Source organism: Argiope bruennichi, chromosome 11 (assembly GCF_947563725.1).
Source record: "Argiope bruennichi chromosome 11, qqArgBrue1.1, whole genome shotgun sequence".
In the NCBI taxonomy this organism is placed as follows: domain Eukaryota; kingdom Metazoa; phylum Arthropoda; class Arachnida; order Araneae; family Araneidae; genus Argiope; species Argiope bruennichi.
In genome coordinates this window covers 64,562,765-64,585,742 of record NC_079161.1, presented here as the reverse complement: position 1 = coordinate 64,585,742, position 22,978 = coordinate 64,562,765, and the positions used below count along the sequence as shown (strand labels likewise).

General features: G+C 26.6%; 1 long non-coding RNA gene across 1 annotated transcript; it reads left to right on the top strand.

The window, feature by feature from the left end:
- The first annotated feature begins 1,542 nt into the window (after positions 1–1,542).
- On the top strand, positions 1,543–22,745 carry LOC129957637 (uncharacterized). Its single transcript, XR_008782802.1, has 9 exons — positions 1,543–1,635; positions 5,561–5,672; positions 9,983–10,055; positions 12,565–12,763; positions 15,606–15,779; positions 18,809–19,032; positions 21,025–21,048; positions 22,072–22,155; positions 22,286–22,745. It is a non-coding gene; the product is annotated as an uncharacterized LOC129957637 (long non-coding RNA).
- The last annotated feature ends 233 nt before the right edge of the window (positions 22,746–22,978 follow it).

Genomic DNA, 22,978 nt, shown 5'->3' with positions numbered 1-22,978 from the left:
ATGAATACCTTTTTCGACTTTTATTCAATGAAGTCATCCACCAACGTCTTTTGCGCTTCTCCGTCTTTTTTCTCAAGTAGTCGCCACTTAAGAGCACATAAGCTGCTGCAGCTCAAGCTTTTTCTTGGTCACTATCTGACTCAAGCATTTCATTCCCTTTTATTTAAAAATACTTCCAAAAGAAATGTCAACCTCCAGCAGAGAGTTCTGGAAATGATATGAGAACGGGAAGCTGTTTTCTTCACACGACGACGAATTGTTGGAAATTGTCGGTAAACTGGACAAACATCAAAGCACCCCAGAAAACCGCAAGAGGGGTCGAAAGGGGAACGAGTGTCCGTTTCAAGATTCCGGTCGTGGGACCGCCGCCCAGACGGGGTGGCACCACGAAGGGAAAGATGACAGTTTTATGACCACATCTGTGAAGATTCTCCGGTCGTGTGACCGCGGCTTAATGCGTATTTCAAATCTTTCGAACGCATGTAAAACAACAAAAGCAGAGTTGAGTTTTCACGCAACTTCTAAGTTCAATAACAAATTGTCTTAAGTTGCACGTGAGTTTATTTTTTTCTTCGTTCGTTAAACTTGCTAACTTACTCACAGCAGCGTCTCCTCAATCATCTCCCAACTCCGGAGGTAGCCCATCACAGGCGGGTACTCCGTTAATCTTGCAATCTAGCAACCAAGCTGCAGAGGTAGTGATTGAATGCGCTGTGTTATTGCGATTGATTGGCGATATTTCTTGTTGACTGATGCAAATGCTGTTACTTTGTGCTATTTTAAAGTTTTCTTGGTGGACTTCGTTAAAATAAAGAGCTTTGTTTTTGTAAGATCCTGCTTATTGGATTGCCTCCTAATACACCCACAAGGAAAATTTTGTAATAATATCTTACAGCATATAGAAACAGTGGGTATTTCATTGTTCTTTATGTCTGGACAGCGATTAATCGCCAATACTGTCTTGTTAGCTTATTGACTATATTATCAGTGATATATAGTTCCTCATTATTCAGTGAATTAAAAAAATATTAGTTTTATTAATTTTTTAATATTTTTACAGGAATTATCCAAGTTAAGGATAAATAGCATTATTGAAGTAAGCTTATGGAGAGTTTAAATCTCCACTCTTTATAAAATGCTAGAAAGATTTTAGTTATTGAATCAAAAAATATAAACACTAACCATAGGAAAATTTTTGATAGTTTTAGGGTATTTATTTTCTTAATTATTTAATTATTGATCATGCATGAATTTTTTATTTTGATAAATCTGCTGAATGTATAATCTTAACATGAAATGATGTTTGAGTGGAGATGTTTGGGAGGGGGAAACTTTATACTATACTACTCTTTATTGACTATAAAAAAAGGAGTAAAAATTATTTCTTAGTATTAGGGGACAATGTTAAAATTTATTGCATTTGTTAGTTTTTTGTTTGACTGCAATATTTCCTATATCATATGAATTGTGTAGAATTAATAAACAACCAGAATGCTATTTTTATAAAGTATTAATGCTTTTTTTTTTAATTTTCAGCAGGAAAAATTGATGTAGCTCTGTGTTGTGACCTCCACAGATTTAACTTTCTTTAGAAAAAAATCCCAAGGACAAATTCTGTCATTCGAAATTTTGTTGGTAAGTAAATTGCGTCTTTTAATACATAAATAGATGTACTTCGTATCAAATACAAAAGATTTCTAAAGATATTGAAGCTTAATACATTCATAATATATTTGTTGTACATTGAGTATATGAAGGCGTTAAGTTCTTTACTCTAGTAGTAGTGTAAATTAAACAGGTGTTTCAAAGTCACAGGATTTTCCCACTCTTCACACTTTTCCCTTCTGTCACCATGGTTTTTGACAAATCTTGCTTTTTCCCCTAGCTGTTGCATTTGAATAAGAATAAAAAAATTGGATATTTTCATGGCTACAATTTAAAAGCTTATATGTTACCGAATATATTAACATCGTGTTGATTTTCTATGATATTTGATAAGGGCATTATATATATCTTAACATAGCTATTTTTGTCACTAAGAATTACAATAGCAATGTAAACAAGAAATGATATTAAATCATTAAATTTTTGAGATATTTTCTTCAGTAAATTTTTAAAAAAAAAACTAAAGAAAATTTTACTTTGAAATCTTGTAAAATAATTAAAACTATTTAATTTTGTATATTAAAACTATTTTTGTCATACTTTTTCAAAAAAAAAAAAAAAGTAAATTTTACTACTAGAAACCTACATATTTTCATTGCAGATATTAATTATTTATTAATATATCTAAATACTTAAACTTGACAAAATAGGTCCAACAGATTCTGATAAAACTACTTTATAATGCAAAAATAAGGTAAAAATTTAATAAAGATAAATTTCAGTTTAATAAATATACACTTTTAATACCATGCACGTTTAATAAATTCATATATTTAAAAAATAAATACAAAAAATTTCAGTTATGATTATTAGGGTAAATTTTTGTATGTTTCATTTTGTAAGAAATGCAAAGATTATAGACATAAAATTCTTTAATTTATAAGTTCTCAGCTTAAAATGCTTCGCTTTTGCTGAAACTGATTTCACTGGCATCCTATAAGTTGATCTAATCCCATTGTTTGAATTGTCTCTATCACCAGATTTGGCAAAGTCCTCTTCTTGTAATTTTTCCCCATGTTTTATGCATCTTTTCCAGTCATCCTCTATTGCGTTGAATAGCTTTTCTTTGAGCAGTTTCCTAAAACTTTTTATTTGCAATTTCACCTTTTCCTTGCATCCAAATAAGTTCTATTGCTTTATATTGGCAATGACACAGAGAGAGTCCCACCACTCCATCTCCCATCTTGTAGGCTATCTAATCAAGCTTGTATGCTCTGTATTTTTATTTATTTATTTTAATTTACATTGTTCTGGTCTGGTTTTGGTGGTGTTATGAGGAATATTTTTTTTAATTTTTTTTTCAGAAGCTATGTAACAATATCAGCTTTTTTTTTTCTTTCCACCCTGGATATACAGAATGATAGCTTGCATTGTTTGTAACAATGATGGATGGTTCATCCAATTTTCTTAGTACATCAAGAAACCACTTTTTAAAAACTTCTAGATTGATAGTCAGTTGTACTTTTGGATTGAAATATAAGTCATGTGGATAGAATAAAATCTAGATCTTTTCCCCATTAGAACTGTTAAACTGCTTGGTTAGTGTAACTTTGCTAAAAAAATTTAGGTGAATGGTTCATGTTTATCCAAATTTCATCAAGATAAATCATTGGCCTGGATAAAGAATTGTTTCTCACATTTTCTCAAAAAACATCACATAAGAAACAATAGTATCTTTGTTTCTCGATATTCCTTTTTGTCATAAAACTTTTGTACAGTTTGATGTAGGATGTTTTTGTCATTCAAGTATACAACGGGTTTTGTTTGTAGATTTCTTTTCATGGGCGATTCAAAAACTGAAATATTATTTAGACTTTCAGCAAATTCTGTCATATCACCTCTGCACAAATTCACTGTACTGCTCTATAGGACACACCACATATTTCAGCAGTTACTTTCTGTATCTGTAAAAATAATTCTTTAACTGTAGGATTCGATTTAGATGACAATTCTTTTAAGCATCTATATACATTATAGATAACCATCTTTAGTTACCTCTTGACATAGGGCTATTCATTCATTATAAAAGGGCTTAAAATTTTTACACTTTAACTTTATTTTGTGAAACTGAATATAACTTTATTATAAGTGTACTTATATTTGAGAACAAATGGCACGAGATCAAACTATAATGTGCTCACCAAGATTGTGAAATCAAAAAGCTATCGAAACCCCTTAATGATTGTGTAAAGACAAAAAAGAAGGAAAGAGGGACACTGCTGTCTTTTGCATTGTTCCCAAGGCAATGAAATGGTAAATGTGACCTTGAGACACCTATTATATATACAAGACTATAATATAAAAAAATTTATATGTATTATAATATTTCCTCATTTGTTTCTTCTTACAACATTAAATTTCTTCTAACTAGAAAGTTAAGAAAATGAGTGTCTTTATGAAAAAGTTCTTTTATTAATCATTTTTATTAACAAAATTTCAACACCTTTAAAAGTAAACTGCATTAAAATTATATCAAACTTCTGATATATTGAAAGTGCCAGCAAATTCATTAGATTTCTTTATTATACTTTTCTAATTTATATTTTGCATTTGTTGCATTTTGTAAAAAATTGTTACCATAATTATGCGTGTACAATTATTTTTTGAAGAACATAATTATGGATTTTGCACTCCAAACATTTTTATTATTTGTGTATTAATAACTACCTCCCAAATCGATTGAGGGTTGGGTTTTTTTTCTGTTTAATTTTCTAGATGTAGTTAAATGTAAGCTTTTTCAATGTTTTGATCAATTATAAAATTAAAAATCATTCAATTTCTGAAACGCTGTAGTTATTGTTTCAGTTTCAAAATATTTAAACTGTATATTTTTTATGAGAGTCAATTTCATTATGCTGATTTATGCCGTTACTCTTAATTTGAAATATCAAACAGTTTGATAAAATGAAAAATTTCAGTTGTGACTATTGTTCATAAATATATATAATATATATATATTGTAGAGTTGATTATTAGTTTTTTTTCCTTTTACAAATTGTTTTTACCTGAAGATATAAAACTAATCCATTTTTTAACAACTGATTTGATCATGAATTATATTTTTTGATAATTATATTTATTGCCAAACTATTGTGAAATTTTGTTATTTAGTTACAACTTCTGCTGAAGAGGAGGAATTTGGTGTCTATGCTTATGCTATGCTATGTAGAATTTTTGTGTTTCCTTTGGTGGAATTTAATTATTTCTAATCAGTTTAATATTGTTCATGTAGAAAATTAGATATTCAGAAATGAAATTATATATATATTCCAAATTCAAACAGGATCAGGAGAAGGCACAAAGAATGTTCCCAGTTGTTAAACAGTAAAATATACCAGGAATAGCTCATTATTGAAATATAATCAATAAATTTTTTAGTGTGCGTTATTTTTACATGTGCCTTTTTAATGTGCTAAATAAACAAACAAAAAAAATTAGTTTGTTAGAAAAGTTGAAAAGCTCCTTTAATTTGCATGCATATGAATATGAATAACAATAATTGTTCATAATTTAAATGCAAGTTACCCATTTTCAAACTTTGTGAAATAATCAATTTGCATATTTCTTTCAATCGTAAGTGAAATATTTTACAAAATTGTTTTGAAAAATACTTTAGCTTTTTAATATTCTGTTTCTTATGCTGCTTGAATAGGTATATGCAGAGAAATGTATATGTAAGAATAGATTGAACAATGTTTTTAAAATGTTAGCAAAATGGTAAGAATATTTAGGATAATTTTGCTAATATGGAGGCTGTTTATTGCTGGTGCCACTTTTTCCCCCATCAGAACCTTTTTAGATTCTATTGCAATGTTTTGAATCTCTTTTTAAGTTATAAAAATGTAGCTGATTTTGCATATTTTAAGAATAAAATGATTATTTTTAAACATTACAGTACTGCTGAAAACACTTTACTTGGAGTATAACATCCTTTTTTGATGATGTGAAAAATCAAATGTGAACTTCTAACAATATTTGATTTTTTGGAACATTCCTCTTGCTAATGTGTGAGTATTAGAATTCTTTAATAACATTTTATTCCATAATTATTAACTAATAAAATGTTAATGGAATAACATTTTATTCCACCCTTTCTCATTTCATTTTAGAATATAGAATGTATGTTTAATTTTATATACTTTCAATTGCCTTTCTTCATTATTATTATTTTATTTTTATTTATTTATTTATTGCATTCATAGATGAATTCACATAAAACTTCATAATAACAAGTGCCTTTGTGATAAAAAACTTTTATATTTAAAAAATTCTTTTTTTTTCACACATATTAAGTAGATCATAAATTTTTAGTCAGTCTTTTGATATCTTATGAATATTTTTCAAGCAGTTTCAGTGTTTTTGTATTTCTTATCTGAATGCAGAACTTTTAACGCCATTTTGTGCCTCCTTTGTTCACTCAATCATTTCGCTTTCTGTTCTTGATTATGTTTGCATAAAAATTCAGATGATCAATGTTTTCATAGGATGTTAGAAGCAGCAATCATATCTCCTTGTTGTTTTACCATGCACACTTTTTTTGTAGACCTTTGTGTTTTGTTTAAGTTCTAGATTCTATCTTCAACTTGTCATTCTTATTTTATGATCTGCTCAGAATAGAAATTTCACTATTCCTCTCTGATCAGCAAAAGTGGCCTTTATCTTTTGATAAGTAATGTTTGTGTTACATCTATGTTCGTAAATGGGCAGTTTTTTAATTTTTAATGCATTTTTTTCTTTGATTATTTTTTTAGCTATGTTTGATTAATTTGTTATTTGCAATATGATATTTTGATGAAATAGAATATTGTAATATCATCCTAACATTTCCTGATCTTCAAAATTCAGTGTCTTTTAATGTGCGTGATTTTGTTCTTGCAAAAATATTAATTTAAGCTCTACAAATTGATCTTAATAGTATTTTTCTTTCTTTAGAAGACTATCTGCAGACACTCTGGATGTCTATGTGCTCTATGAGACTTGCTCTTTCTGAAATTAATTCTTTGCTATTACAGAAGTATTGAGAATATTCTCTTTAATATGTTATCTCCAAATATTCTTGGTAAAATACTGTTCCTTCTCAAGCAAACAGTTCAGTCCCTTTCATAAATTATTTTCTGACCTAACACCCTTTCATGAAATTCTATTTTTCTTTGCAGTTGTCAGATAATTCATTGGGTCTCCATTGTGTAATTTCTACACTTCATAACTCTAGAATTGAATATCATTTAAATTTATTCCTGTTATTCATATCATAATTGGTCCTGTCTTTTGGGAGTTTGCTGTCATCTGCAATCTTTTTTGCAATGACGGTGCATTTTTCTCAATCAGTATATGTGCAATGTACATGAATTAATTTCTCAAGTAACATTTCTTTAAATATTCTTAGAACTTTCAGAATTTCTATTCTGAATATAGTTTCTAAGGATTTACAGTTTTCTTATTTCACCATTCCTAGGGAAAACCAAATAAACACTTTTTCTTATTCAATTGCTGTTTGTCAATGTTTTTAAAGGTTTGAGCCTGCCTTTCATTAACATTTCATTTCCTTTTAAATTTTTAATTTATTGTTTGTGCCTTATTAACTTAAGAATGAGTCTTACTGTTTCAGGCATTTTATTAGCTGAAGAGCTGTTTCCTGTTTTGTAGCCGATTTAGTTCAGAATGTGAGTGGGTTATGTCTGTTAAAAGGCATGAGAAGTGTCTTGAAAATAGAATCAAAATCAATTTTTAACATCAAGAAAAACGTCAATCGTGATATTTTCCCCTTGTTGGTTTGGAGTGTGTGAAAATCAAATTGTAATACCAATTCAATTGTCATTTTGAGCATCTGAATTAATTAATAATTATGATGAAGATTTTAAAATATTTCTTGTATGACTTCAAAAAAATTTAATATGAATAAACTAACTTAAACATTGCTATATGAAGTTTTTCAATGTTTTATACTTTGTTGAAAAACAGCTTTGTTGCAGATGCATTCAAATCATTTTCTCTTTAAAATAAAGGAAATTGTTATTATTTCTTTGTGTGACAACTCAACTTGGAGATGCTGAACTTCAAAATTTTAGGTTTTTCTCTGTTCTTAAGTTAAGATAATTAAAATGAATTATAAAATTGATTCATATTAATTTTTTATGATTGAAATTTTTGGATTATGATTAGATTTTAACAAAAATTATTTTAGAAGGAATACATACAAAATTGTAAAATTTATTAATAAAACTTATTGTGGGTTTTTTTGTATTTCTTTTTTTTATTTGCAAGTAAATGTTAGTTAAAAAAGTACTAATAAGAATGAACTGTATAGTAAAAAAAATTAAATTTACATTGAAATGCTTGATTTCTTATGTATGTTTTCAAAATTTGACTACATTTCTAATCAAACCCATACTATGTTAAAAAATTTCCTATCTTTGAATTGTTTATTAATCTATTTTTAATGTTGCATTAAAATTTATGCAATTCTTCCTATAAGATTGCTTATTTTTTGTTAATACTTAATTTTTAGAATATCTTGTCAATATATGGAAATTATTTACATTTTTGCTCAATAGGGAAACACTTAGAGAAATGTTACCTAATCATGTAATTTTATGGAATTGAGAGTAATATTAACAGCCAACATCCTGTAAATATAGAAATTACTTTTTATTTCCACGGTTAAACCAATTATATTTGTTTTGATTTCTTTGTCTAACAACTTAGTAGTTATTAAAAAGCTTTAAATTGGCATGCTTCCCATTAAGCCAAGTATGAAGTCAAAGCATTCTTTGTGAAGTTTTTTTTTTTTTTTTTTTTCTTCTTTTTTGAGTTGACTCAATTTTTCAAAATATTTTTCTATATTTAAAAAAGCTATTAATGTATATCTATACAGAGTTTCTTATATAAATTATTTATTATGAAAAAAAAGTGTTCACCTCCTTTGTTATAGAATAGTAAGAATCCTAATTTCTTATGTAAGAGTGGATTGTAGAATACCTCTATCATTTTCCTGTAGGTTGTAAAAACCAACTGCTGGGAACATTGTACATAGGAATTGAATTGGAGGACCAATAACCAATGTGCTAATCACCCATTACTGATAAAACTTTTGACTGTGGAAACTGCAAGAGTTGTGCAAATTTTTACTGGGGTAAAAGCATTGCGTTAGATAATTTCCCATGTGAAGATTATATTGCAAAATTCAGTGAAAGGTCATAACTAGAATTTGAAAGTTCATATTTATATTACGTTACTTCAAATATAAACAATAAAATCCAATTACATTTATTTAATTCAATTGCATCAGCAGTACTTTATGGAAGTGAAACTTGGAAATTTTCTAAATCGCAAGAACAAATATTAAATTCCTTCCAAACTACTTGTCTCTGAATGATAGTTAAAATCTATAGGCCAAATAAAATTTCAAATACTGAATTTTATAATAAAAATCATCTTATTCCACCAAAATTAGAAAATAGCACCAGACATGGATTAAATATTCATTAAAAATATTGCCAAATAGGAGTACAGAATTGGCATTGATATAGGCAATATATTGAAAGAGGGGAAAAAAGAAGACCAAGCATTACGTGATTTTGTACAGTTATATAAGAAAGAAATTTTTTTGGATGGTGTATAAAGGATATTAATAGGCATCGGGAAAGTTGGATGATGTGCAGCAGTTATGGTCTCATGCACAGCTTGATGCAAAAAGAAATTGATGATGAATATTCTTTGACTCTAACAATTAGAATGAATATTTTGCGCCTTTGTCTTTATTTTGGTTTTTATAATATATTTTAAACAAATTTATTGCAGTTTAAGCTTTGAATTACATTGTATATTTGTGGATTAATCAACACTTGTGTATTTATTATAAAAGAAAATTAAAGACCTTGTTATACTGAAAATATTTCAGTTTAATATAATGGCATAAAATATTTTGCTCAAAGCATCTAGCTTTGAATTTCTTATTGCATGAAACTTTTGTAAAATTATCCTTGAAATAGCCAAATCTTTAAAAATATATTTTTTTTAAAATCTTATAAATACAATGTTTTATGTTCCAAGTTCAGAAATCTTTGTATTAGTAATACTGTATAATTAATTATATTAGGAATATATAGGATTGGGATATAAATAATATTAGGAATTATTAGTACTGTATAATTCAGATTTAATTATATTAGGGCTTGTAAGATTATAATCTCTAAAACAAATGTGCAATCCAAACTGTAGTATTGTAGCACATTGACATTCTTGTTTTTTTTTTTTTTTTTTTGTAACTATTTTTATTTGATATTATAACACATGCATGTTGATTCAATATTTTTAGATTACTGCACTCAATAAAAACACATTTGATACTGCTTCTGCAGTTCTGGATCTATCTGTTCAACCTAGAGAGAGTAAGAATTGATAATTTTTTTATTCGTAAATAATTTCAGCCTTTAAAAATAATTTTTATATCTTTTTTTTATTTTTTAAATTTTATACTAAAGAATTTTTTTTTTTTAAATTAAGACTTGCATATTTAAAGATAGTTTAAAATCTTTGTTGTAAGATTTATTCATGTGTAAATTATCATATTAATATGCTAAATTGTGTATATTGTTAAGACATGCATGTCTTAATGGGTTAAAGAATTCAAATAATTAGTTTTGTACAAGTAATGTACAAGTTTTAGAATTTTTATTACAATAAATTGATAACCCCCCCCCCTCCTCATCCGTCTTTGATATGAGTTTGTCCTTTTCCCTTGTTTTTAAAGACTCTCTATTGTTATTATTTATTTTCTTTCATACAATTAATTTAAAAGATTATGATAAAACTATATGCAAAAAATAATTTTCAGAATAAAACATAAATTATGACATAATCTGGATTCAGAAGATACACAAATGCATGGCTGTTTTAAGCTATTCAGTATTTTATGTATAAAAAATCTAACATTTACCTAAATTTAGAATCTCTAAATTTGATTTGAATTTCATCTGTAAAATGATGAATTTTCATCATTTACAATAGATTAAATTGAATAAGTTTTATGGTTCTGAAACACAACAAATTATTAAAACCAGTGAGGTAACTCCATAAGCATCATATGTATATATTTTTCTCTGCCTTAAAAATATTTTGCAAACTGTCATGAAATTCTAACAGCTTAATTTTGTAATATTTTCTATAATTAGAAAGAATTTCAAAAACTTCTTTGTCATAGTATAAACATTATGAAATTTAATGGTCATAATAATTGAATTATTGAAGGAATTTCACCATAGAATATAAGGTTTGATAAATATATTTTGTATATGTAGATTACTAGACATTAGATTATGCAATTAATTGATATATAAAAATAAAATAAAGTTCATAATAATTGGTTATAATTTCAGTTTTTTACTTGAAATTCCTGTACATTATTTGTTTTGAATCTAGTAATAATCTCTTAAATTTCTAAATGAAAAAAAAAAAAAATGAAATTTCTTTAAAGATTTTCTAATTGCTACCTTAAAAATTTAAAAGTATTTATCTCTTGACATGTATAAATAACAAAAAACTTCAAGCATGGGTAAATTAATGTTTTTCCCTCTGAATTTGAAAATTAAACGACTGTGCAACATTCTATTACTTTTGTAATTTTTTTACTTAATATTTTATGATACTGAAAGCCAAAATGACCTATTGGTAAAGTCTTGGTTTGAGTAGAAAGCTTCTGCTTTGAAACCCAATTCTTCTAAAAATAATCACTTATTTGGATCTTTATATGTTAGTGCATGTTAAATCTGATATCAGGTCAAATGATCTTAATTGGTGTGATGTTAATGTTTTAGAATGTCAGTTCAGCTATTATCTTTGTCATTTAACTGTAGTTAAAAATTGCAAGGTCTATCCCAAAATAATACATGTTTTGTTGTAAAAATAAGACATCAATGCAACTAACTGAAATATATAATACAGACTAGATTTTAAAGAGAAATTTTAAAGTGTACCATAATAATTTTTCTTTTATTTTAGCTTTTTTGGTTCTGTGTGAATAACCACTTACTTATTAACTAAACACTTTTGTGATCTATGTTAGATATTTAATAACCTATCTGCATAAATTGAAATTGAAATCTTAACCCTTATGTTCATTTTGTATAGTATACCATACAGACAACTTTATAAAAATATATAATATCATAAAATAATATAACATAATATAATAAAATTATAATATAAAAATATATGATAATAAAACTTTATAAAAATATATCTATATACATTTTTTTTTTTTTTTTTTTTTTGCTTTTCTTCAAAAAAGCAATCTTGCCACAATAAGGGTTAATAATATGATAAACATTGTAGATACTTTGCTTTCCATTAATGATACAGAATAAACTTATAAAATATTTTTCCAATTGCAAATCCAGTTTGCATGCACATTGAATAAAATTTGACACAATTTGTTTGCTTTTTTTTTTTTTTTTCATGCACAAAATTACAATGTGCATATAAACCATTCATTGATAGTAAGTTTTAAAATTATATAACAAAATTTTCATAAATTTAATTTGCAAAGTTTTCATATTTTTAATTATTGATAAATAATTTGATCAAAATATGTGTTGAAATTTTCAATACTCTATGTATAGTATGAATCTGCAGTTTTAAAAAATGCTAATGCTATGTGTAGTTTATTTACCATTCTTACATCCTATAAATGCACAAAAATATTTATATTAAATAGCAACAAATTCTTTATTGTGTGTTGTTAAACTGAATAATTAAAAAAGTTGATAATTTTATTAAAAATATCAAATAAAAGTTTTAGATGTCAATCTGTATAGATGTATATTACATAAGAATTTTGTATGCACCTTTTATGAATTAACATATCTTATTTTCTGAAAATTATTTTCCTTCTTTAAACAGAAATTTTTCAATATGAAGTTGAGATGAAGTTTGTGAACTTAAATGTTGATGACATGTTCCGCTCTGGTAGGCTGAATCGTCTTGTTGAAGTTTTCAAGACCAGCTTGTGGAAAGAAAGTGATGACATTTATATAACTAAAGTTGTTTCATCTTTGTATGTTGGTGGACGTTTACCCTTGAATCCTAGAATGAAAGATGGGTATTTTGATTCTTTATTTCTATGTTTTAAAGATGTATTTAGCATTAGAAAATCTTTTGTCTCTTTATAATATTTAAAGTAAGCATTTAAAAAATTAGATATGTTAAATGTTTAAAATATATTATGTATATAGTTTCATTCTGTTTGAGCTAGAAAAGTAGTTTTATTTCCATGCTTGCTTCAGCTAATAATGTTTATTAGCTCAAGTGAGCATAGAATAATTATTAAAGCAAAAATTTCTGTTACCCATTAAGAAAACTTATTATAAAATCTTCCTCATAGTTTAAAATAAGCATTGCATTAAATTAGGCAAATAGGAGGGAAAAATTAGAGTAGTATGAATTTTGAGCAAACCTGTTATATTGTCTCTTAATGCAAAAATATTAAATACTATTAAACTTTATTGAAACTAAAAAACTTTTTGTTATTAATCTATACTGATTTTTTTCTGTTCTGATACATAAATGAAAATCACATGCATATTTTAAAAAAAAGAATATCACAAATCTGATATTCTTCTTTTTAAAATATCCTTCTCTTATTTCTTATAAATAGAAAAATTTGAAAATTAATCAATTTAGATGCAACAGACTTTATTTCACAAATAAAAGAACTAAGTGTGTTTTTTAAGTCTTAAAATATTTTTAATTAGTAGAACATTTAATATTCTCTAAATGTTTTTATTTTCAGTAATGAAACATTGTTGGGGGGCTATAAGCAAAACTATGTTATATAAAAATAATATTAATTAATATTATTTGTTTGTGGAATATTCAACTTTGGCAACCAGCTTATCCATGCGGTGTAATATCATTTTTAACTGTTAAATTATTTATATGGAATGGAGTGTTTGACTATTCACCTAATAAGATAAAACTAATATGTAATGATATTTTAAAATCTAATTTAAACTTCATTAATTTCCAAAGTTTTATCTTAATTTTACCCATATTAAATTCATTGTAAAATGTTATCTTATTTCATGATCCACTTCCAACTTTTTTATTTTATTAATTCAATAGAAGCTTTGTAAAAATGCTTAAATCAACAGCTCACTATCTGAGTGAAGAGATAAAAAATTTTCAGCCAATGAATTCTTTTTGAAAGATTCCTCTAATTCCCTTTCCTAAATCAACATGTAAGGCCAGGATAACCTGGTTGGTAGGGCATTGGATGTACATCCCTTGAGTTGTAAGTTCAAATCCCCCCATCTAAAAACTCTCCATGTGTGGTGGCTGGTGCACATATAAATTTGCTGTGGTCACAAAGTCCTCCATGTCAAAAGTAATACCACTGGGGGTATTGGTTCAGAGGTGATTGTTCTCAGATTCACGTCTAAATTACAATCTATGGATGAGTCAATGAAATGCATGAAAGAAATCAGCCCTGCAAAAAAGGGTTATGACACGCAAGTAGCTAAGACGTACTCTTGGCCCTAGATGGTGCTACTGAGAAACAAGAGACGCTCTCTCTGCTTAAAATTGAACCACTGACTTCATCAGCAGGTTTGTCTATGACAAGTGCCATTAGAAACAACAACAACAACAAATTGACATGTGTAAAGAAATCTTTTTCAGAATCTCATAGTATAAATAAGTAGGAGAAAATATTTTCTCTTTCTTTTTACACTCTTCTGCTCTTGTATTGTAGTGAGGGGACACTAGTCCATCATTGCTACTTGTACATAAATTATGCCTCCCGGGATGGAATAAAAGTGAACTAAGTCAAAATATCTTCTCTCTTCTCGGGCTGTGCATCTGCTTAAAAATTTATGCTTACTTATATATATTTATTTATTTAAAATTGAAATGCATGTCAATTATCTAGTTTAAAAAAATTTTGAACTTGAAGTCAGTTTGGAAAAAAAAAATCACATTGCGGTAAAAATTATCAATATTTATCAAGTGAATTAAAATTTTATTTAATGAGCAGAAACAGGTATGAAAGGATGCATGGTACACGACCTGAATGTATTAAATATAAAAATAATTAATACAAACAAAGAAATTGAAACAATTTTTAAAATGTTTGTGCAATTAAATAAAAGCAGAAGTAGAAGCAAACATGTTTTCTTATTTCCTTTTCTGATTCCCACTTTTTATTTCATTGTTTCTAACATGCACTCTAGCAAACCGGTAACCATTGTATTTTCTCGCGCTCCGAGTAAAGGGATAAAAATCCCTATGATACACATATAATTTTCAAACATACCTAAGATTCCTTTTCCTAAATCTACATGTGTCAATGAAATTCCTCTCAGATTCTCTTAATAAAATCGCTGAAGGGGAAAATTTCTGCCACTTTGCTCTTACATCACAGACATATATTATGATTGCTTCTCCCCTGTACAATTTATAACTTTGTGTAAAATTGTAAAATAAATTGAAGTTGGTTTTAAAAGTTTTTGTTTTGACCATGCATCTGCAAACTTATGCATACATTTGTATATATATATGGTACTTTTTCATTAGCCCAACAACAATTATTATCGGGTATAAAAGTTGCCTCAAGATGTAGCTTTTATATTAGTTTCAAATTCGTCAGCTAAGGGAATCATATGCTGTTTTTCATGTTTCATGATCAAACAATGCTATACTAATAGTGTGGTGCATTAGTTCTGCATCTTAGCAAATCTCGCAAACAAAAAGGTGCAATTTTGCTATACATTTTTGTTCTTATATCAATCGCACATTACTGAAAGGTCTGCAAATAGCAATTTTTATGTTTTTCCAAGTATTAATTTCCATTCTGTTTAAAGTATTACATTTATATTTAATGGAGAATGACATTAAATTAATATTAAAGCAATACAGAGTTTTAATTAAAGAAATTGACTTTTCAGAGTAGTTGTTAGAATTGGTGGAACATCGCCATTTTCTCGAGATTTGGAAGACTTGGATAGAGAAGTTATACCTCTGAGAAATCGATCTCCATGCCCCCCTGATTACAAAAGAACTTCAGTCGAACACTTGTTTCGAAGTAGGAACTTTATAGCTGATTGGTGCAGTTCAGACTTGTAAGTTAATAATTTGCTCAGTACATTCTAATTTTTTGCTTAGTTTCAGAAAATTAAAATATATAAATGACTACATTTACTAAAAATTTGAAAAATTATATCTCATTACCTTTACTTATAATAAAGATGATTGTGTTGGCACTCTAGAGGTAGGATAATTTAATCTGCAACTATGGCACCTTGGAGGGTGGAAATGTGCACTTCAGAATGATTTTTTTGAATTTCAATTATAATTTTAAATAATTAAAAATTAAGTGGAATTTTAGCAATTTTCTGCCAATATCGTTGTACAAAATAAATTTTACACCATCTTATAATTTAAAAAATGGTCTTTTTAATCATATCAATTTCCTAATTGATACAAATGTTTTCTTAATTTTGGCAATTGCTTAAAAATATATTTTTTCCTTAGTTTCCAATAATAGATTGCATATTGGCCTGAAATTCAAACCGATTTCATTGGTTCATCAGCGATTTAGTCATGTGAATTTGCTTCCAATTTTGAAGGCTAGGGAAGAAAGATTCTGTTTAGTATCTGTGTTTTTTACCAGGCAAATAAAAAAGTGAATTTATAATACTGCAAAATTTAAAAAAAAAAAAAAAAAAAAAAAAAGATATGTAATTTTTTTTTTTTTTTTTTTTTAGTGCTAAGATGTTAAGAGATCATTATGTCACTATTAGAAATATTCATGTGCACGGTGATAAAACATAGACAATTTAAATAACACTGTGGACAATGGACAATTAATGGAATTATGAACTTGAAATTATATCTAAACTATTTATCTGAGATAAAACATTATCAATATTTTTAGTAAATCACTGATTGCTTGAGGTATATATGTAATATACCTAAAGTGATATATATATTCTTTTGTTTCCAGAATATATTTTAAATTGAAAAATATATTTATTATGTGTTTTTTCCCCCTTTCTCATTAAAAGAAAACATATGAAATAACTCATTGCAATTTACAGCATACAATATCAGAGTATGTTAAATTTTTCTTCTCCTTGTTTTCTTGCAATAAATTAATATTCTCTATTACTTTCATTTATATGAATCCATACAGTGAGAAAATAATGTAATTGTAAAAAATTTTGAACTCAAGATTTTGATGAATCACTTCTTTTCCTACCTGTCTGTGTCCAAAAAACACATTTTTAGAATTATGTGGGCCTTTAAACTTGCTAACTAAAAAAAAAAAAAAAAAAAAAAAAACGCTTTGAGCTAGGTGGATGAATTTGATATCTATATATCTTATTTGTAGAATCATCAAATTTTGAATGCAATCCATTCCAAGGATCAAGGATTTTAATTTAAGTTAATAGAATAACTGCAAAATAATGAAATTAGATGAATAAAATTTGGTATACAGATTTAATAGTTTGGTATACAGATTAATAGCAGTGGAGTTCTGTCAGATCAATTCATATTTGAAAGTGTAGATATAAAATTTAGAAACAAACCTATCAAGGGTTCAGTCCTTTCACTAGCATGTACACATAATAACTTAAAAATGAATGATGTAAATTTATGAAATTTGGTATGCAATTTTGTAACTGCATTTGTAGTTCTTTGCCAAATTTCAATCAATCCCAAAAGAGATGTCCAAAATACACATTTGGTGTACTCCGATTTGCTCTACTGATATTTCATCAATGACATGCAATTAATAATACACATTGGTTAGAGAGTATACAAGAAAATTTTGAAGAACACTCCAAATAATTTGTTACTTTTTAATATGAAATCTCTTATTTTCAAATTTTAAGTATCAAACGTGTATTATTACATGTGTGAAATACATGGGGTCTGATGGCTGAAACAGTTTCTGAGTTCAATGTATTAAAAATAGTTTTAGTATATTCACAAATTTAGAAACGATTATGTAAATGCAGATAGAAATTGAAAACAAAGGTGAAATTTGAAATTTATGAGTTTTTAAATCATATAAAATGCCAAAATTAGAAGCTTGATAGATAAATGTAGCAAAATGATCTCATGTTATATTGAGATAGATGGTTACTCCTTTTGCTTACTCTAATTTTTATAGTATTAATTTTTTTAAAAAAAAATGATAACAACATTTGCAGTTGAGAAATAACTGTCCTTCTGTAATCTTGTCTCCATTCAATGGTGTAATTTCTTGCTTCAAAATAAACTAAAGAATATAAATCTTGTTTCCAAATCCTTCTAACACTTAAAAATAAATTTGTACTGGAAACATTTTTTTTCTAAATGAATGGAATTGATTATTTCCCCCAAATTATTCTTTTACTTATTAATTGCAATTTTGATAAATCCTTTAAGGTTTTCCTTTTTCTTAAATTTTTTTAGTTCATTTACAACTGAAATTCTGCGGGATTATTAATTAATAATATTTGAAATTGTTGCATAGTTTAAAAAATTTTCTATGTGTTGTGAAGGAATATGAAATAGTTTATCATGTGTGATTTTATTTGTTGATGGAAACAATGAAGTATATTGTATTCATATTCTAATTCACTGTAATCATTAATTGTAGTAACATTTAAAAAAAATTCTTTATCAGATAGTTCATAGCCAATTTTTTCATGAAATATATTTCTTATTTGTAAGAAGGGCGATAGTGATCTTAGCTTCGGAATTGGAGAGGTCTTGGTTCAAATCCCAATTCCATTGATGATCCATCATGTATGTGGGCTTAGTATTTATCAAATTCGATGTAATTAAAATACCCCCATTGGTTTTGTTAATTTTGTGCAAACTTCAACAAATTAGATTTAAGGTAGAACAAAAAAAAATGAGGTTAACTAGGAGCTTCTTAATTTAGCTTCATTACATTATTAAAGTTATCTTTCATAGTATGGTAAGTAATATGTAAATGCTGTTTAAAATTAAAGTTCTGTAGAAAATTTTGTAAAATAGAATCTGTCATTAAATAGTTCTTTGAATAGAGGCTTCTGTTTAATCAGAAAAAATTTAATTGTTTTTTAAATATAAAATTGCCATAATTACAATTAACTTTTTCATTGCCATAATGCAGCACTCTGAAAAGCACCAAAGAAATGTTGGCTCAAGTGATGGTTGGTCTGATCATCCGTACTCGTCTATACCTCTTGCAAGTGATGAATACAGTCCTCAGATTAGTGATCTGCCAAGAAGAGACCTGCTCGTTGATTTCATTGTGTCTAATATTATACCTACAACTATAGTGGGGGTTATGTCTCTTATTCTCACCTGCATAGTATGTTGCAACAAGGATGGATTGTAAGTTTATTGCTTACTGTTAATAAGTATTATTTAACCTAAAAATGCATGACTTTTTATTTTTTTACAAAAAAAAAAAAGTATGTTTTGAATAATTTCATATAATTCAAGAAAAATATTTTTTCTAAATTTAATTTTTTAATCAAATTTTTTAAAAAAAAAATCAAAATGTGCAAAATGAATCATGAATTAATTATGAATTAAACAATATCTTAGTGACACAAATCATATTATAACAACTAAAACAATTCCCTTTTTACCAATATATTTTTCACAATGCATAGGAGAAAATATTTTTATAGTGTTTTTAATGGTAGAACACTCATGCAACAGCCATTTTGATTTTTTTTTTCATGCTTTCAGATTAAATCTTATTCTGTTACAATCATATATTGGTTTTTTCTACAAATATTTATCAAAGAGCATTTAAAAAAGTATTTTCACTCACTCATTGGAACAACCGTGTTAAGCTTAAAAGTGCAATTTGTAGCCAAATGGCTATACAATGCACTGTAGGGTTAATACTGTATAGAAGTCATGTTTGTTATTTAGATTAAGTTCATTTTTCCTTTTTCTTATTGTTGAATCCAAATTAATGAAGATATTCTTATGTTATAAAATAGTTTAATGACTCTATGGTTAATATATGATTAATGTCTATACACACATTTACATCTACTTTTCAGAACAGTTACGTTGTCACTTTCATGACCAAACCAATTGCATTCCATTATTTATTTATTTATTTTGTCCCCTCAAACCCTTTTTTTTTTTTTTTTTTTTTTTGTACTTCCTGTGAAAAATAAATGTGTTCTCAAATTCCTAAATAGAATATAAATCAGTTGAGGTTGTTTTAATTGAAGTGAAGTTGTAAGTCAGATTTCAATTTATTATTTTTTTCTTCTGTTTTGTTTTCGAGGTAATGATCATTAGTTTTTTTAAAAATTATTTTATTCTATTAAAAAAAATCTTTTAATATAGTTTTAAAATAATTTTTTCCTGAATTTTTTTGTTGTTGTTATTTTTGTTTTCCTTTAAAAAGAAAAAGAAAATCAATTCAGAATTGTATTTAAATTTCAGATGTTTTAACCATGGTATTTTAAACATAATTTAAATAAAATTTTCTGTAATAAATGCTTTAAATCAATTTGTGCAGTAACAAGTGCACAACAGAATGGGTTTTAATCAGTTATGTAAAATTTGAAATAGTTATTGATTCAATTTTCCATTTTGATTTGAAATTAAATAGTAGTCAAACTAATTGAATGCAACATTGATTTTAAAACATTCAAAACTAGACTCTGAAGATGAATTTTCTTGTCAATTTGTATTTATGTATTTCTGTTTATATATTTATGATGCAAATTATTTTTTTATAATTTAATAAATAATTGTTAATAAAAATTTCTTACATTTAAACAACGTAAATAATAAAATATGACCTTAAGGTTTACTGTCACATTTCATATGAAAAGAAGTTTGCAAAAAAGATAGAAATCCAAAATCAATTTTTTTTACTTTATCGAAAGTGCAGTTAGAATATTATTTTTAGTATTGATTTTTTAATGAAATCTTTATCATACATATATTTGATGGAGAGTCATTGAAATTATGTCCATAATTTTAAGAAAATATTTGTGTATTGTAATTTTCAAATACTTTGTACATTTAAATTACCAAAGGTGTCAAAGTAAATAAATATTATAATTAAATTAAAATAGAATTCTTAATTATATCTAAATGATGAGATTTAATTATGATTGATATGTGCATATTTGTAATAAAATAACACTAAAGCTTTAGCTTTTTTTAGTGATTTTTTTTTGTTTTGTTTTAATCTTGTTGCTCTTTAAAATAAACTTGTTACATATTTCATAATTGTTTTAGAATAGATAAATTAAATCTCATTTATTATTATTTTTTTATTATTTTCATTTTTGCATGTATATTTCACACTATCAATATGCTACAGTGTAAGTCTTTTATTTTTAGGGATAAAGCTAATGACGGCACAAGGTAAGAATTAATTTTCCGTTAATGTTGCTGTTTAAATAGATTGCACAATAAGTTTATCAAGCATTTCAAAAGGCATTTAAAATATTCTTTGCCATTCTTTTAAAGTAATATGCAACATTTCATCAGATTTATCTTATTATATCAGATTTATTGCTCAATGTTTTCCACAACATTTTTCATTTAATTTAACTAATAACAAAAAGAAGAATATTTTAAAGTATACATTTTTTCTCTTATAATTAAAGCAACTATGTTTATACATTATAGTTTGCAACTTGATTAGTGTAATGGAGTGCCTCTTGGTTCAAATCAAATAAATAGATTACATGGGAAACAAGATAGCAGTATGCAGCTTTCAGGTTCTATACCAGTTTCTTCTTTTCCTAACTCTTGAACTGACAGCCCTGCATCGACTTTGCCTAAGGGTTGCATACACAGATAAGCAATTCTGTGTATTCTGCATACTAGTTACCTTTGGCGACCGGCTAATTCATCAAGAATATTGATTGTGTTTAATTTCAGTTAAATTTATTATGCATAGCTTGATACCCATGATTCCCTCAACAAAGAATGTTTCAACATCAAATTGTCAGAGATATTAAAGGATGCTATTTTTAATAGCCTTATACCTTTTCTGTTTATTATGCACATGAACCATTTTAATTACTCTTACTGCTGTTGAAAACATAATTTTTAGAAATATCTCTCCTCAAAATTTTATAGTATTATAACCATTCTGTTATTTGTCATGTAATCTGTACAGATATTAAATAGAAGCCTTCTTCGTTAGGTTTTAACAATGAAAGAAAATCACATAATTAATTAAATATTTGGTTATAATAAAAATCTTGATTATCTTTGATTATAGTAAAAACACTTCTGAAATCTATTGTTAATAATTCTGTAAAAAAATATCAAAATTGTCAAAATTCAACTAAAAATTACACAGCATTTAAATTGGTATCATTAAAAAGACAAGATGCTATCGATATATATTACTAACATTTATGAACTATTTCATAGGGGCTCTAGTCAAACTGGTACATCGAGAAGTGTTATGCAGCCTCCTCCTCCACCCTATGCAACTTCTTCCTATCCACCTTCATAGTACGTATTTCAATTTCTTGTTTCCATTTAAATAGTAAATTTGTATAATTAAAAAAAAGTTTATTTGTGCATGATAATATAAACATCTTTTCTGCCTATTCTGTCTTTGATAGCTATTTATTCATTTCAGTGTTGGCTCAGCTCGAAATGTTGCTATGCCTCCTCAGTAAAGAACAATATATAATGCACCTGTTAGAGTGGAGACTACGCAATAGAATTGCTATTAGATGCAGATGCACCTAAAAATTTTCTCTGTATGCGTTTTCTAGTCCTCATTTTTTAATGCATATAGAATAATATCACATTACAGCTAATTAGTAGGAACCATTGCAAACTCTGTGCTAGATTCTATGCTGTGAAGTGACAGGGGTCAGTAGTGCCTGGAACATATTTTCATTTTCTCTCATCATATTTGTAATTGTGAAATAAAATGATTGTACTGTTATTTTGCATTTACTATACCCTTTGCCAGTCACTATATCTATGATCATTTTGCTAAAATTTCATTTCTAAAATTCTATAGGAATTTAGGATATTTTTTTACATAGATTGCAATGTCACTTACTTGTATGTGTTGAAAAAGATTTGCATCGGCGCACATTTTTAGCAATAGTTTATTTTTTTTGTAAAAGCATCTAATTCTTTTAAAATTTTATATTTATTTTGAAAAGGTTTCTTTTATTGCTGTTACTAATATCTGAAATATAATTGCCATATAAAATAAATATGAAAAATAATATTTTTCATATTTGTGTTATTGATATCATTAAACAACGTCTTCTGAATTGGAATGATTTTTCATTTTTTTTAATCATATAAGATT